At 32.0% G+C, this 16,504-nt stretch overlaps 1 protein-coding gene across 2 annotated transcripts in view; it reads right to left on the minus strand.

Moving 5' to 3' along the window:
* LOC114327030 (GTP cyclohydrolase 1) overlaps positions 1-16,504 on the minus strand; it is a 123,619-nt gene that overhangs the window by 21,278 nt on the left and 85,837 nt on the right. The window lies entirely within an intron of this gene.

Consider the following 16,504-nt stretch of genomic DNA (forward strand, 5'->3'; position numbering starts at 1 on the left):
ATTCAATTTTAAGAGAGCTAAAAGTTAGCCAACGACTCTCCAGTAAAGTCCATCTCCAACAATTAAAATACTTTGGACATGTTATGAGAGCAAGCACAGAAAACATGGAAAACTCATTATATAAGGAAAGGTGGAAGGCCGAAGATCACGAAGAAGATCCCCAACAAGATGGATCGATCAAAGTATAGGAATATGCAAAAGACCTATGCATGAATTAAGAGAAATGACCAGAGACAGAGATCTTTGGAGACGGATAATACACGACATCACGTCGACCACTACACTCCCTCCGGCAGGTCAGGATTGAAGAGAGAGAGAGATAGACAATTTACCTGTCTAGCAACATTATTAGAGTGATATTGTTAAACAAAGGCTATAACATATTAAAAAATCCCTTAAATCGGACAACAGGTTTAGAAAAATCTTTTTTTTTTTAACTCCCAGTATATTTACAATCTGTCACATATATAATATTGAAGGACAATAAGTAAATGGTCGGATATTTACATTGGACATGTAGGAAATATTTCCAGTGAATTATTTCCTTTACATAATTAACCTATTTATTTAAAACCGTTATTTGTTTGTTATTCTGAGTACACTTAGTTAAACCTGCTTATCAGGTCCGTTGGTTTAAATTTTTTTAAGCGGCGCACCTCACCTACTGTGTTAAATAGATCACTCGCGAGGGGGTTCACATGCGTATTTGCTCTATCCCGATATTTTTCACTATGTCGTTTTATTTCACTTTTGATGGTGGGGATTTCCAAGTCTCTTTCTATTGCTGTATTTGGCACGTACCAAGGGGCATTGACTATTATTCTTAAAACCTTATTTTGGAACCTTTGAAGTATTTCTAAGTTTGAATTTGACGCTGTGCCCCATAGCTGGATTCCATATGTCCAGATTGGTTTTAGAATTGATTTATATACAAGTATTTTGTTTTGAATGGTCAGTTTTGATTTCCTGGCGATAATCCAGTATAGTTGCTGCAGTCTAAGTCCTAGTTGTTTTCGCTTGTTGAATATATGTGTTCGCCATGTGAGGCGTTTGTCTAGGTGCATGCCTAAGTATTTCACACTATCAGCTTGTGCTAATTGGCTGTTATTTAGTTTCACTGGTGGACACTGATCTCTTTTCATCGTGAAAGTAACGTGAATTGATTTGGATTCATTCGCTTTTATTTTCCACTTTTTTAGCCATACTCCTATTTTGTTCAAGTTTGTTTGTAGGTTTCTTGTAGCTCCTGCAGGATTGTGATGGGAGGCTAGTATTGCTGTATCATCAGCAAATGTTGATACTGTTGTTTGTTCTGTAGTGGGAATGTCTGCCGTGTACAATAAATATAATATTGGGCCCAAGGTACTACCCTGTGGTACTCCAGATTCTATGTGGTAGATGTTAGTATATTCAGACTGCTGTTTTACTAAGAAAAATCTGTTAGTTAGGTATGATTTTAATAATGGATAGAAGTTGTGAGGTAAACCTTTTTTTATTTTATACAATAGTCCAGGATGCCACACCTTATCAAAAGCTTGGCTAATATATATGAATGCGGCTGAACAATACCTTTTCTTTTCTAAGTCATTGCTAATTTGTTTAACGACTCTGTGGACTTGTTCTATTGTGCCATGTTTTGCTCTAAAGCCGAACTGATGATCTGGTATGAGCTTTTTTTCCGTTAATATTGGCTGCATTCGCTTGAGTAGAAGTTTCTCAAATATTTTTGATAAGATTGGCAAGAGACTGATGGGTCTGTACGAGTATATTTCATTAGGGTTTTTACCTGGTTTGGGAAGCATTATTATTTCTGCTACTTTCCACTGATTTGGAAAGTAGCTCAGCCTTAGCATTGCGTTAAAAATTTGTAGTAATGCTGTGATTCCTTTTCTAGTGAGTTTTTGCACTATAATGCCGGTTATTAGAAAAATCTAGATATCAAAAATGTTCCAATTTTAAGATGGTGCGTTAATTTCTCGGAGAAGTGTATATAGTGGTCCCATTAATTTGTTAAATACAAATGCAATTATCTTTGTCACTCTGTAGCCACCTCTTAAAAAATCTTTTGTGTTTCAAGCTAGGAAATTTACTCAAGACGAATAGAAACCATTTGTAAATTATATTTGCAATCCTCCTTATTGTAGCTTCTTTGCTCATACTCTTTCGAAAGAGTATCTGCACATTCATGCATTATTCTACCACTCTTACACATAGTCGTAACAAATAGTAGATAGATTGTTGTATTCTTTTATTAACAGAAATCTAATTTCAGAATAGTTACTCTAAGAATTAAGCAGGTTATCCCAGATATACGGAAAATGATCAAAATTCTGGAATTAAGTCTGTTGATAATGTCGTTTTGGAACAAACACTAAAATAGAATTTGAGAAAAAATATTTATGCATCAACATATTATATGTTTTTAAACGAAAACAGCTAGGATTTATTATGCCATATATCAATCTTTCCTATTATGTATTTGGGAAAAAAACAAAAGATACACCTACTATTTATATCCCAATATACTTAGTGAAATTGGTGAAAGCAACCCTCTCCACATTCGAGTGTAAGGTTAGAGGACAGACCGGACTATCACAAATTTTCCACAAATAAACAGTACTTCGACAGGGAGATAGCTTATTGTGCCTTCTATTCAACATTGCCCTAGAGAAATCTATTAGAGAATCCGGAATAACAAGTTAAATCGTTCACGGCATTGGAAGCAGCAGCAAAAAAATGGGGCTACACGTTAGTACTATTAAAACTAAGTATATGAAGGTCACAGTGGAAGCCGGTAGGAAGGCGAAAAAAAGGAAGGTACAGGACGAGATGGTTGGATGACATGGAAGACGACCTGAAAACCATGAATATAAGACAATGGAGGAGAAATGCACAAGAGAGATCTGAATGGAAGGACATAACCAGACAGGCAAAGACCCATCCAGGGTTATGATGCCAAAAGAAGAAGAAGAAGATATGAAGGTCACAAACAATAAACAAGTAGCAAAACCCGAAGATCTAGCTTCGGGCTTTACCGTCTTTATAGTGAGCCTAATATTGGTAGGTCTATCAAAATAAACAGGCCGCAGTGGATAGGCCACTTAGAGAGAATGAACGAGATGGAGCCGTCGAAACCAAAGATCGGATGGAGTAAGGAGAAGAGGCAGGCCCAGAGCACCATTTTAGGAACCAGTTGATTTAAGGTTAACAAGGTTAGGAGCAGATTTATATTTTTGGAACATATTTTTATTTTATATTTACCTGCAAAGTATTTCTTCTAGAATTTAATGTGGTTCTAATTTTACCTTTGAGAAATTGAAACCCTCATAAACTACTGTACTTTTAGGTTTTTGACCATTAGCAGAAACTTTTTTTTTGTGTGAATTTAATGGCTTTGACAGAGTCAATTAGCCAGACATTTTGTTATTTTAAAAACAACCAAATTTTTTTCAATCGAGAGGAATTTTTTCTGTATTTCTAACTCTAAATACATAACAAACTAACATATTACAATTATTATTATCTGAATAATACACTGTTTTGGTTGTAAATATTTTTTGTAAATATTTATTTTTTTTTGGGTTTTTATTATATTTTTAATGTTTTTTTTATTTTTTTATTCTTTTTTATTAATTGTTTTTTTACTACGCTAAGACATAAACCCGATTCAACATCTCGGAGTTTTACATCTTAGTTTTTTCTCTATTTTTTTTTGCTTTTTTTCTCAATTTTTTTTGCTTTTTTTTCTTTTTTTTGCTTTTTTTCTCTTTTTTTTTCTTGTTCACAGAAACTGTTACGTTACTTTAGCACCTCAACCGCTTGCAAATTAATGATAATACCCTAATAAGTTTGTCATAGTAGTACTTGTGATTGGAAAGAGTTTCTTTGTGTGTTAGCCAATGGAGACCCTTTGCAACCAGTTCAATCTGTACATAAACGTGTATGTGATGTATTGTGCACAGAGGCGGCTCTAGCCCATGTAGCGCCTGTGTGCAGGCGATGCCCGGGCGCCCAGTCAAATTGTAATAGTCGAATAGGTACCTATCTAGTACTAGCACATGGGGTATTAAAGGCATTAGGTACGCTTAAAACATAAACAAAAATCCAGATGCAAATATTGCAATTTACAGGTTGCAGATCAACCTACCCAAATCTGTTAAAAATATTTAATAAAAAATTAACTTTTATCCCTGAGGTAAGGTTAAAAATTGGTTGAGGAAATTTGACAGGTTTGAGTCCACGAGTAAATAGTACTTTTAGGAAGGAATTGGTTAAATAAATAAAAAAGAACAATGTTGTGATTATTAAAAAAAATAATTTATTAACGAATTATTACAGGACGCACATACTACAACATATTATAAAAAAGATACTTTCTGTGCTTTTGCAGTAGCAAAATCTTGAATAATATCATTTACTTCAATTTTTATTTCATGTTCAATACTTCTTCTTCTTCCTGTTTATAAGCAATTCTGCTTGTTCATTGGCGGATTGATACCTCTATGGAAGGTTGTCATTCCATCTTTTGCGCGGTCGGCCGATACTTCTTCTACCGATTGGTGATTTATCTCGTGCTATTTTGACCACACGTGTATCCCCCATTCTGGTTATGTGGTTGTTCCATTCTTTTTTTCTATTTAGTGTCCATTCGTTTATACACTGTACGTTACATTGTCTTCTAATACCTTCGCTCCTCTTTCGATCTCTCAGTGTTTTTCCTGTATTTCTTCTCAGTACTCTCATCTCTGCCGTTTCCAGTAGTCTTTGTGTTGTGGCTGTATCGGGTCTTGTTTCTGATGCATATGTCATTATTGGTCTTACACTGGCTTTATATATTCTTGACTTCATCTTGAATCAGTGTTAATATATCGGTTTGGCCATATAGTGTTATTAAGGCATCCTGCCAATCTATTTGCTTTTTGTACTTGATTTCTCACTTCTTTGTCTAGGTCTCCGTAACTTGATAATGTAATTCCAAGGTATTTTACTTCCATTACTTGTTCAATACTGATTGATACCATCAATTTCTATTTTGCATCTGATTGGTTCTTTACTGATTACTATTGTTTTGGTTTTCTGAGACGAAATTGTCATATTGAATTCTTTTGCTCTTATGTTAAATCTGTGGACTAATCTTTGCAGACTATCTTCATCTTGGGCTATCAATATTGCGTCGTCTGCGTAGCAGAGTATTTTTACTTCTTTGTTTCCCATTCTATATCCTCTTCCTTTGTTGACGTTGACGATTTCATCCATGATTAAATTGAAAAGCATAGGACTCAATGAGTCTCCCTGTCTTATTCCGCTGCCTATATCTATAGGTTCTGTAAGTTGTCCATCTTTCTGACTTTCATTTTGTTGTTTTGGTAGATGTTCTCAATAGTTTTTATGACATCTAGAGGTTCTAGATGTTCAATACTTACTAGTGATAAATTTGTCAATCAACTTTGCGACAATGTTGACCTTAGATAATTTTTAATATGATTTTTCACTGTGCGCTACTGTCACTGGCAATGTGAGGTAAATTCTAAGGAGCAGTGAACAAATTTGGGAACAGTGAAAGTAATTTATTTGTATACAAGTAATTTAAAATATCCAAAGGTGTAGTAGAATCCAATGTAATTTTTCATTAATCGTTTTAAAGCATATTTTATGTTGAAAAACAAAGTAAAGGCCTGGTCTTTGGCGCTCGGCGCCCCCAACATCCCGGCGCCCGTGTGCACCGCACACCCTGCACAATAGGTAAAGCCGCCCCTGATTGTGCATTAGTAAGACAAAACTCAAGTCAGTTTTGAAAATCATAAAAAGTTTAAATAGCGAAGTAGAGATCGTACAATATAAACCCAGACCACACCACACCCTAATACTAAAGATCTGCATGAGAGTTTGTAAGTTTGAAATTCGAGACATTATGTATAAAATACGTGAAAAGAAAGAACATGTTTCTGTAGAGACGGTGTTCTAAAGCTAAAGTTGTTAGTTTGTCTAACCCTTCTTTTATCTATTTTATCGTTGTATACGGCTTTTTGCCAATCGTTGGTCATGGTTTCAGAACCTTATTCTACTAATCTTATTCTCAAATAGGTTTATTTCAAAATATGAATATTAAGTATCTAATCTCAATTACTTATACCTTTTCTAGTTATGAGAGTAATATTTTACGTTCTTTTTTATATAATCTATTACGTCTGCTACGCCTTTGTGAGCCCTCATGCATTTATTCTGCTACTATTCGCAGTAAAACGTGGAACCTGTTGCCCTTTAGATTAATGGTCCATCGTGAAAATACTGAGAGAATGGGATTTCATTAAAAAGAAGTGTTACATGAAATGTGTTTTAGCCACTTGACACATATTTCTCGGTATTAGCCATAGAGTCCCGAGAGTCGTATTTCTGTTGGTATTACCGATACGAATTGGTGTCATGTAATTAAATTATATGAGGGATTAAATTTTGCAGAGAAAGGTTAAATCGGATACCATTTTTATGAATACCAATAAAATGAGTTTATGTATATTACCAACGTATGCTATTATTCGATGCTAAACAGATTGCGAACAGTCGTTGCTGCAAGAGGTGGACATACCCGCTATTGAATTATTTTGTTTTGCTGTTAATTTTGTTTTGTTTTGTTAATTTTAGTGCGTTTGATATTTTTAATTAAATAAACCTTCAAAGCAGTGCAGTGTTTTTGTTTACAGCTCTTACAAGAAAAGAGATATTCAAATAATTCACAAAACAAAACCTTAGTGATACCTGCAGGATAATACAAAAGAAATATGAAACAAAATCAGCCCTCCAATTTTTCCACAGAATTTTTTAAAGTTAGGAGAAAAAACAACCCTTTCCTTCACCCCCGTATAATGCCATCTAAGTAAAAAATTTTTAAATATTGAATGGGTTGCATATGTGAGTCCATATTAAATATAGTAATGAAACACAGACTTACTCACAATCATTTAATTATACTTTGACGACCGGTTTCGATCTCTACAATATACAGATCATCTTCAGGTCGGCGTTACAAGTAGTTAAATGCTACAATAAGAGAAAACTTGTGTTAGACCAGTGTCTGATTGAAGAGATGTTAATAGAAAGCCAAATTTAAAAAATTTTTATAAAATTTTTTGACATAAAGGTTTGCAACTGTTGACATTTCAGAATATTGGTATATACAAAGTCAAACCTATGAGTAAAAATGCTCATAGTCATGTATGTGCAAATGGGTGCATACAGTTTGAATTTGTTGTAATTAAAATTTTTAACCATTAAAAAACAAAATAAACATAAACTGACTTAAATATGCTTCCAAATTCAAAGTAGTAATAATAAAAGAGATAGTAATATTGTTCTAATCTACTTACATGCCGTTACAAGGATTGCGTTGCAACTTAGTTGTTGTCATATTAGTACGTCCAAATTATGCTAATTGGTTTGTTGGGATAGTGATAGGGTAAACAGACATGTTACGTAGGTTAAAACACAGTAAGATTTCGAATTTGGAATGGATCCTGAAGGAAGATGCGTATGTGAAACGGGTGATGTTTTGTTAGAATGGAGAAAGACAATGCTCCAGGAGTTGCGTATTAATTGTAGCAAAGTATGAAATGTTATTCTAGGCTCTTGTACAAATGTGATGGTCTTAGCTCGTAGATGTTATACGATGCGGGCAGAGGTCAAAGCATAGGAAATGACAAATAGGAAAATGTTGTCATAAATTAATCTAATTTAAGATATGTTGTTCTCAGTAAGTTAACTGAGGGATGTCATAAGTATAATAATATCATAATATTATGAAGTAGTAAGTGCCATACACTGTGAAACTATGAAGTGTATAGAAATTAAAGGAAAGCTAGTTAGTTAAATGAAAAAATGAAAAAATATTAATATCAAAACATCGGTTAAGAAACTTTAAATTGAAAAATTGAAAAAGGTAAGAAATTGATAAAATTAAAGATTATTTTGTTTGAGCTATTGTATAATGGGATATGTACAAAGAAAAAGAAAGAAACGAAATATTAATGGAAGGGTGTAGGCACTTACTTGAGAATAGTTTTTAACTAAATAAATAAATTAACACATAACACATAGGGTTTAAAAGCACAAAGACATAACAATTATTGGTAAACCAAAAACCTTTTACCAAAAACCTTTTACCAAAAAACCTTTTACCAAAAAAAAAAACCTTTTACCAATAATTGTTATGTCTTTGTGCTTTTAAACCCTATGTGTTATGTGTTAATTTATTTATTTAGTTAAAAACTATTCTCAAGTAAGTGCCTACACCCTTCCATTAATATTTCGTTTCTTTCTTTTTCTTTGTACATATCCCATTATACAATAGCTCAAACAAAATAATCTTTAATTTTATCAATTTCTTACCTTTTTCAATTTTTCAATTTAAAGTTTCTTAACCGATGTTTTGATATTAATATTTTTTCATTTTTTCATTTAACTAACTAGCTTTCCTTTAATTTCTATACACTTCATAGTTTCACAGTGTATGGCACTTACTACTTCATAATATTATGATATTATTATACTTATGACATCCCTCAGTTAACTTACTGAGAACAACATATCTTAAATTAGATTAATTTATGACAACATTTTCCTATTTGTCATTTCCTATGCTTTGACCTCTGCCCGCATCGTATAACATCTACGAGCTAAGACCATCACATTTGTACAAGAGCCTAGAATAACATTTCATACTTTGCTACAATTAATACGCAACTCCTGGAGCATTGTCTTTCTCCATTCTAACAAAACATCACCCGTTTCACATACGCATCTTCCTTCAGGATCCATTCCAAATTCGAAATCTTACTGTGTTTTAACCTACGTAACATGTCTGTTTACCCTATCACTATCCCAACAAACCAATTAGCATAATTTGGACGTACTAATATGACAACAACTAAGTTGCAACGCAATCCTTGTAACGGCATGTAAGTAGATTAGAACAATATTACTATCTCTTTTATTATTACTACTTTGAATTTGGAAGCATATTTAAGTCAGTTTATGTTTATTTTGTTTTTTAATGGTTAAAAATTTTAATTTCAACAAATTCAAACTGTATGCACCCATTTGCACATACATGACTATGAGCATTTTTACTCATAGGTTTGACTTTGTATATACCAATATTCTGAAATGTCAACAGTTGCAAACCTTTATGTCAAAAAATTTTATAAAAATTTTTTAAATTTGGCTTTCTATTAACATCTCTTCAATCAGACACTGGTCTAACACAAGTTTTCTCTTATTGTAGCATTTAACTACTTGTAACGCCGACCTGAAGATGATCTGTATATTGTAGAGATCGAAACCGGTCGTCAAAGTATAATTAAATGATTGTGAGTAAGTCTGTGTTTCATTACTATATAAAAAATTTTTGTTACCGGAATAATAACAAACGATGTCAATACATTTACCTAAAAACTGATTCAAGAATCTTGAAAATCGGAGAACAAATAATAAAGTTATAGATTGTCAAACTTAATCAGAAATTTTGGGTGGCGGAATTTTGTGCCGGTGAGTGTATTTAACATTTAAAATTATCATCAGGAATGATATAAATTATAGTAGGTATAGAACTCTTTGTCTTTGTCGAACTCGGTTTGGTAGTCAATAACTTATTATTACGAGCAATTACAATTTTTCGGGAAAGTAATGTATTAAACATGAAAATTAAAATACCTACATTGGATAAAATCGCCAAACAGGTCGGTTTTTATTTCTAAATTATGATTTTTTGGCATATATATCATTTACAGAGGATTCATTTAATGAGAATAGGGGTCGTGTGCTAGCCCATTTCAAAGGTTATTCAATTTTCTTTTCAGTAATATAAACATTAACATAATTATTTATACAGGGAGTCCAAAAACATTTAAATAAAATATAATCAAATCTTAACGATATTAAAAACTGCTAACAAGTATCTTTAAGTCCCTTATCTCTATACAAATGCATTATTTTTCTTTCTTTGAAGCAAGGTTGCGTGATTCATATTTGACACTATTCGATTAAAATATCAATAATTTGTAAGGATATAAGATCAAGTTCAAGACTAAAAAATAAGAGGAAGGTGCTTATCTAAAAAATGACGGTATTGAAATTTAATAATATAAACGGTGATTTCCGGAAAATATTTTTAATACCGACAAAACCAACAGACGTGTTAATCCTCACAAAAAATAAGTAATCAACCACAATATTTTTGTAAGAACCTTTATAATTTTAGAAATACGATCATCAGTAGTGGTTATTTCAGAATGTTCGAATATTCCAGTCAGAATTCATTTTATAATGTCTTATAAAGTCTATCTCAATCTTTTTCTTTATGTTTAAACAATTCTTCTTCTTCTTCTTCTTTTTGTATACACATGACTCAATGACAAGTAAGTTGTCGTTCCATCGTCTTCGCGGTCTGCACACTGAGCGTCTTCTTATTGAGGAGTTGTCTCTAGCTGTCCTTACTACTCTATTTGTTGTCATTCGGCTTATGTGGTCATTCTATTCTACTCTTCTGTTTCTTAGCCAGTTATTAATATTCTCCACCTTCCACCTTCGACATATATTTGTACTTCTTGCTCTGTCCCATAGTGTCTTACCATCGATTTTTCGAAGGGTTTTCATCTGCGCTGTTTAGAGCAATCTTTTGTCAGGTCGTGTTTCTGCCGCGTATGTCGTTATTGGTCTGATAGGCCAGAGTAATAAGACAAAAATATACCCTGTTCGTGACACTTCAACAGTCAGGGTACTGAAGCGTTTTTTCGACAGGTCTATAAGAACAAATTGTAACTATTTCCTGCGTAGGATCTGGCAGCCATTTTTGTTTATAAACAATTTAATGTCAAAAAACGGCCATTTTCCCTTTTTTTTTCAAATTAATGGAAAACAGTAAGACTGTGGTTTTTTTTAGTACAGACATCTTCGAGAAAATGGAAAGAGCTTAAAATGGCGTATTGCAAAGTTTAATACACTCATTTATTGTTAATATAAATGCGAAAAAGGTCGAAATTTCAAAAAAATTAATTTCGCAATAACTATTGTAAAAATAAGTATAGAGCTTTGAAATTGTTGTCAAATGGGGGTTCTTCAGTGCTTAAAATGTGACAAAAATGTCAAAGCGATTCATTCGATTATTTAAATTTTATTCAAAATTGGTTTAAAAAAAGTTAATAAAAAATGCATTTATTAGTAATAAATAATTATGCAAAAGTATGTTCAATTTTTCCTTATAAACTTTTTATTTTTTTATATAATAAATTATATACAGGGTGTAACAAAAATACAGGTCATAAATTTAATCACATATTCTGGGACCAAAAATAGTTCGATTGAACCTAACTTACCTTAGTACAAATGTGAATTATTTGAATATCTCTTTTCTTGTAAGAGCTGTAAACAAAAACACTGCACTGCTTTGAAGGTTTATTTAATTAAAAATATCAAACGCACTAAAATTAACAAAACAAAACAAAATTAACAGCAAAACAAAATAATTCAATAGCGGGTATGTCCACCTCTTGCAGCAACGACTGCTCGCAATCTGTTTAGCATCGAATAAAGATGTGTTATCCTTGCCTGAGGAATAGCCCGATATTCCTCTACCAGGGCCATAACTGTACCAAATTTACTGGAGGCCTAGGATGACGGCGAATATCTTTTTTCAATTCATCCCATAAATGCTCAATATGATTGAGATCTGGACTGCATGTGGGCCATTCTAATATTATCAATCCAACCTCTATTTTATGAGTCAAGCAGTGTTTTTATTTACAAAAAATGGTACAGCTTTTACAAGAAAAGAGATATTCGGATAATTCAAAAAAACAAAATTTTAGTGATGCCTCCGGGATAATATGACAGCACTATGAAAAAAGATCAGCTATTCCATCTTTCCACAGAAGTTTTTTTAAGTTAGGAGAAAATACAACGCTTCCATTCACCCCTGTTTAATGCCATGCAAGCAAAATTTTTTTGTTACCACAATAATACCAAACGATATCAATACATGTACCTACAAACTGGTGCAAGAATCTTGAAAATCGGAGCACAAATAATAAAGTTATAAATTGTCAAACTTAATCAAAAATTTTGGGTGGCGGAATTTTGTGGCGGTGAGTGTATATTGATAATAAATGAGAACTAAAAATAATTTATATTTTATTACCTAAAATTATCATTCGTCCACAATCATTTCAACTGTCATTGTCTAAAAGCTTCAAATTGGCCTTATCCGTTCAGATTTCCAGCCAAGTGTTAAAAGCAGCCCGAAAGGATCTTGCTCAACTCAAACGTTGCAAGACTAATTGGACTCTGGTAATTGACTCTAAAACAAAATTACCGCCTCTCGAATGAACTCGTTGAGTGGGTATAAAGCAAGCTGCTCCTACAGAACTTCCGATTCGATATTCATTCAACAGGTCTAACTTAGTTAGCTCCAGGCAAGGATGGAGACTCTATTTGCCTCTGGCGCATTTAAGAAAGTGTTTAAAAGAAATTTGTAGGCTATTTACGTTACATAAATGACTCTAACTAGGTTATACAGTAATTAATACGAAATTACATAAAAAAGGACAAAAAGGGGAATTATATACAATATACAGTGCGTGGGTAAAGTGTAGAAACATAAAGAAATCTCTGACTACATGTATGATACAGTATCAAAATGTTGGTTATACCTTTTATAATAAATTAGTAGAACTAAAAGAGAAGAATATCATCAACAAAAATGCTAATTTCTGCCAAAGTTTTTTAGTAAAGTGTAAGTAATGGATGCTGCGATCTTCTATCGATATACCAATCCTCTATCGAAGTTTGCAAATCGTCATGGCTATACAGACACAGTTGACTGCAGCTCGAAACAGTTTTACACTACTGCATTCAAACCATTTCCTCAAGTTCTCAAGCCTTGAAGGGTATAACTGATTTTCAAAATTCGGCATTCGTTGGAAAGGTATTGACCAATACTATCAGAAGCCGCAGAGGTCGGACATACATTTTCGAAGTTTTTGAGGGCTTTGAGGACGAGAACGAAAAACAGACCTAAAATGGGGAGGGTCGTAAAACCCACATCCTTGGAGGAAAATGGATGGTTAACATATGGAATTGGCGCGTCTTTCCTAAAGTTTGAGATGGGATTTGGCCCATTTTTAAATTCAGTCAGGTTAACAAAAATTGAAAACTTCGATATTCTTCGTCTTCCCACACTTCGCTCGCCTCGAACTTTGCCTTGTATAATAAGTTGTAAAAATTAGCTGAAAAATATTTAAAGAGCTGAGAGCTCTTTAAATACCGCTTCATTGTAGGCATCCAAGATTAGTGGGGACAGCATGCAACCCTAGCGGACTCCTCTCTGTATTTTGATATCTCTGATGTTCTGGTAGTTGGAACTCTTACCTTGACAGTTTGATTCCAATACAAATTAGATATAACCTTCATATCACGACTGACAATATTTTTGCTTTTTATTAAATCTACAAGCTGCGATACGTAATATCTCTCGTTAGTCCAGGGCGCATCTGTTTTGAGATGGACGTTGAGAGGTGACTCAAATTTCTTTGCAGAAATTGCTTGAAAATAAATCAAGTAATAATATTTGAGTTATCCTCCCTCTCAAAAATGTACGTAACATTGTTTAAATAATCAAAATGTCAAAAATTTAAGGAAAAATTCGATTTTTTTCTTCGTTTTTTGATTATAACTTTAAAAGTATTCATTTCCGAGAAAAGTTGTACTAATATACAAGTTGCGTAATTAAATTTCCTACAATATAGAATTGGTTAAAAATTTAAAAAATAGTCACCCTTGTTGCAAAATAGCAATAATTGAGAAAAAAACATACAAAAACAAGTATTTGCATTTTACGTTTTTCAACCATTTATGCTACACTTAGGACCTTCATATTTCACCCAGAAAAACTTTATGATACAGTAAAACAATACTGTAAATTTCATTAAGATCGGTTCAATATATTTTGCAAAATAAATTTTGCAATCCAGCTTTCGCAAAAAAAATTCATTTTTTCAAGATGTTAGAGGACTGAAAATAAAGCAGATAGCAAGTTGAAATTTTTTTTGCTTATAGAAGTGTACTGTACCTTTCATTTGCAATTTTCAAAACTAAAATTGATTAATTACCACGGCGTCAGAAATTTTTTTAAATAAACAATAATTTTTGGTGCTACGCGCAGGACAGCGGTGTTCGATTCACACAAGTTGATTTCCATTAAAATTTCTTCCAATCTTTAACTAATATATTATTTTCTTACTCTATATTTTGTTGTATTTTAATATTTTAATTCCACAAAAATCAAACTAATTTTATTATTGTTTGTGAAATATTGTTTAAACAATTGCATATGTTTAAAAATAATAAACTTTTATTATTTAAGTTAAAATATATGAACAAAGAAAGTTTTTGCTAATAAAAGTGTTATTTCAAAGGATAGAGTATGTGTTTTTATTTTGCAATAAACAAATTTATTTATTTATATCGAAATGTAATAAAAATTAAAATGTATCAATCATTATCAAAGGTCATTGGAATGCCCAATCAGAACAAACTATCCGCTGTCCTGCGCGTAGCACCAATAATTAATGTTTATTTAAAAAAATTCCTGACGCCGTGGTGTTAATCGATTTTAATTTTGCAAAATTGCAAATGAAAGGTACAGTACACTTCTATACGCAAAAAATTTTCAACTTACTATCTGCTTTATTTTCAGTCCTGTAATATTTTGAAAAAATGAATTTTTTTTACGAAAGCTGGATTGCAAAATTTATTTTGCAAAATATATTGAACCGATCTTAATGAAATTTACAGTATTGTTTTACTGTATCATATAGTTTTTCAGGGTGAAATATGAAGGTCCTAAGTGTAGCATAAATGGTTGAAAAACGTAAAATGCAAATACTTGTTTTTGTATGTTTTTTTCTCAATTATTGCTATTTTTCAACAAGGGTGACTATTTTTTAAATTTTTAACCAATTCTGTATTATAGGAAATTTAATTACGCAACTTTTATGTCAGTACAACTTTTCTCGGAAATGAATACTTTTAAAGTTATAATCAAAAAACCAAGAAAAAAATCGAATTTTTCCTTAATTTTTTGACATTTTGATTATTTAAACAATGTTCCGGACCTTTTTGAGAGGGAGGATAACTCACATATTATTATTTGATTTATTTTGAAGCAATTTCTGCAAAAAAATTTGAGTCACCTCTCAACGTCCAAATGTACTAATATTTTTACAGATGCGCCCTGGTCTACGTATACAAAAATTTAAATAAAACAAATCTTCCAGTTAAGTTACATTGTTCTACTTTCAATTCTTACGTCCTGAATAATCGTTCTGCAAAGCCATTGTAGGATCGCTATGAAGCAAATCTCCTGGGAAATCTTGAATGACAGAAATAATATCGAAAATCTTTCAACTCACCGTAATTAATCACTGGGAGGGTAAGGGAATGACCTAAATTTTAATAGTTGTTGATCGGATTATTAACCACGAATTTTAATTTAAGAATTAAGCAGAATTTGGTTCAAATGTGTGTAACTAATTAATATTTTTATCTACATTGTGATTGATTAGTGGGGTAAAGCTCAATAGATCCGCTATAGTAATAGATAGCAATCAAAGTTAATAACAAAAATTTTAGCCACCTTTGAGCTTCATATTACAAAATTAGTTAGAATGTTACAGGGTGTTCGATGACACAGTGGCAGACCAAACTTTTGTTTTTTTAAATAGAACACCCTATATTTTATTTTAAATTCGAGATTATGTTGACTTCTCCATCACAAAAATATAAAAGTTTGTTATGTTATACAGGGTATTTACAAAGTTATAACCAATTTTATATGAAAATCGTAACAAGTTCAACTCCCTGTATAAATAAAAATGAGCTAAACAGCAATGGTTTATTAATGCCATATTTTTTTACGTATTGTCAAAATTTTCAAGAATGATTGATATTGCTAATTTTCTTTATATAAAATACAGGGTGAGTCAAAACGCAAGTACATTATTTTCTCAGTAATTTTAAATGGAACACCCTGTATTTTATATCACTATTGAAAAGTACCAGTACCGTCCTTTAATTTTTAGGTAACATTCCCTATGTCTAAATTTATTAGTTTTCGAGATATTTTCATTTTTCAATGGACCAGTAGCGTGGTCACCCAAATCACCAGAATTTAATAAACTGGACTGATTTTGTTGGGGTTACGTTAATAATGAAGTTTATAAAATACCTCCAACAACAAGGGATGAGATGACAAATAGAATACAAAGTGTATTTCGATGTGTTAATTTACAAATGCTTCGTAGAGTAAGTAGCTCATTCAATGATCGTTTTTAGGCGTGCATAAATGTGTTAGGAGGTAATTTTCAACACCTTATGTAATTAAATATTAAAAGTATTTTATTAAAAGTAGTTTCTAATTTTTTCAAACATGTTTTTTGCAAAATGTATTACTGATAAA

This window comes from Diabrotica virgifera, chromosome 1 (genome assembly GCF_917563875.1).
Source record: "Diabrotica virgifera virgifera chromosome 1, PGI_DIABVI_V3a".
NCBI classification, from domain to species: domain Eukaryota; kingdom Metazoa; phylum Arthropoda; class Insecta; order Coleoptera; family Chrysomelidae; genus Diabrotica; species Diabrotica virgifera.